A 2673-nucleotide genomic window follows, 5' to 3' on the forward strand; every position below is an offset into this window, starting at 1 on the left:
ACTCTGCTAACCAGTACGTACTCTTACACTCCCGCCAAAAGGCACGCCCCCGCCCCGCCCCGCAAGGTGCTCTCCGTTCTCAGGTGTGTCGAGCTGTCACTCAACGTACCCCACAATCAAAGGCCAGCCTCACTCACACACCGCCCCACTGTCTGACAGGGCGAGCACTCGACAGGTTGGCCAGAAGGATTTGCCTAATACCCTTTGATTTTAGTTCTGAAATTTTGACGCTGTTGTGCTTTCTTTTACAGCATTGCAAACTTCATCTCCGTTGTTCCAATATTATTTAGAGAGAATAGAATAATAGAAGTAATTTAAATAATATCATTACAAAAGTGATGCTTTCTCTGGCACCTGACGTTTTGTCGTGACCCCTGAGGAAAGTAATTCTCAAAAGGAAAATGTAACATTACCAGACAAATCTTGTTCATAGAATAGAAATATAACCAGTCCCATGGGGAGCAATGGCGCTTAGAGTAGTGGAAAGGAAGCTGACAGGGCTCTGGTACTTTGGTGCTCTAGTATTGCACTCAGGTGGTTTAATGTGGGCCAAACACACCAATCCATCAATTTCAAAGGAGCCCCAACACCTCGATTTTTTTAGACCCAATTTACTTGGCCTTCAGCCAGTTGTTTTAATTAACAAAAAAAGACTAGTCTTTTTTTAATTGATTGCGCTTTTTTTGGTATGGATATTCAAGATAGATTTGCTCTTGGGAAATTCATGTGCGGCCTTTCACGTGAAGAGATTTGGTCCTAATGCTTTTCTGTGAGATAGTAAGTTCCAGGACCAAGCCTGTAAAGGAATGGTGATATAAGGACAAGTCAAAGAGGCCTGTCAGTTAAAAGGGAACTGGAAAGTGATATTCCATCTAGTGTTTCATTTTTAGATTTGCAAAATGTACTCAAGTGTTTTTCCCATTAAATATCTGTATGAGATAAGGCTACTGGTAAACCAGCTAAAAGGTTGTTGAGCCTGAACTGCCTTCAAGAACTATATTGTTAAATATAGCTTTTTATAAGCACAATCTTCCTTCATGTCAGGTATAACACAGGTATAACACAGTTTACTTCTGATCTCCACTGACTCAAGGCATACAGGGAATCTCCTTGTCACATATGAGCAAATCTTCATTGTATACCAAGGAGGCTCTTTGCTGTTCCGTGCTTTATACTGTACTTAAGCCAAGGCTGTAATGACATTTTTTGCTGAGTAATCTTGACAAGAGTTGAAGCAAAGACATGGTGAAAGGTTTCATTGCATTGTTGTCAATATTTTCTACTGCTTCACTGATACGGTTCACAAAAATGATTGCAGGATTGAATGGTTTGTCATATGAAGAGCTCTGGGCCTCTATTTCAGCGACAGGTTACTATCGATGCAATGCTCCTCAGACAGGATGAAGAGGTCAATACTCCCCAATGCCATTAGGCTTTACAATTCTACCGCCAGGACTTAAGAACTTTTTAAAAGCTATTATTAATGCTTTTTGAGATAGTGATTTAGATGCATATCATATTTTTTACTGAGTTAAGTATTGTATGTAATTAGTTTTGCTACAACAAGTGTATGGGACATTGGAAAAAAAGTTGAATTTCCCCATGGGGATGAATAAAGTATCTATCTATCTATCTATTCACTGGAACCCCTCTTTGAAACCTATCGAATGGTGAAAGGCCTTGATAGAGCGGATATAGAGAGGATATTTCCTGTGGCGGGAGAGTCTAATACCAGAGGATGCTGTGTCGGAATAGAGGGGCATCCTTTTAGAACAGAGATAAGGTGGAATTTATTTAGCCAGTGAGTGGTGAATCTGTGTAATTTTTTGCCACAGGCAGCTGTGGAGGCCAAGTCTTTATGTATATTTAAGGCAGAAGTTGATAGATTCTTGATTGGTCAGGCCATGAAGGGATACAGGGAGAAGGCAGGAGACTGGGCTGAGAGGAAAATTGGATCATCCATGATGAAATAGCAGAGCAGACTAGATAGCCCAAAAGGCCTAAATCTGCTCATATATATTATGGTCTTATATGGACAGAATTTTCATTTTTGTGACCAGAAAATAACTGAAAATAATGCTGAGAATGTGTCAGCTTTCACTGTATTAAATCAGTTTTCTACAGGTCTTCAATACTACAGTTGGAAGCTTTTTAGAAATGACCACGAGCTGTTAGCTTGCATTGGGGGTGGGGATTGTAACAAGCTGCAAGAGGAGATACACTGGCAGACAATTTAATACAGAAGTTGGATTAGACAGAAAACATTTTCATCTGTTTCTCATATCTGTCACAGATCATTAACAACACTGTCCTATTTTCCCAGCAAGTTAGTGGAAAAAGTGGATGCATTGGTTGGGTTTTAGCATTTATAAGTAGATTAAAAGTATAATAGTGATTTGTTAAAGTGAGGATTTCCCAATCTAAACTTTCATGTAAGTATGAGTTATAAAAGATTCATTTTGGTGACAACCAATTTAACATTAAAACATAGCACCCACTGGGTGCAAAAAAAAATGGCTGAAATCCATTTTCTGGGCTAAATTGAAGTTTTGCATTCAGCATATTGCTAATTTGATGCAAGAGCTTCAAGCAGCTCCAGGCCTTAATGCTTGATTTCATACATATGAACAATGAATCCAAGGGTGACCTAGTCCCCGTGGAAACATAGAACAA

This window comes from Hemitrygon akajei, chromosome 13, assembly GCF_048418815.1.
Source record: "Hemitrygon akajei chromosome 13, sHemAka1.3, whole genome shotgun sequence".
NCBI classification, from domain to species: Eukaryota; Metazoa; Chordata; class Chondrichthyes; order Myliobatiformes; family Dasyatidae; genus Hemitrygon; species Hemitrygon akajei.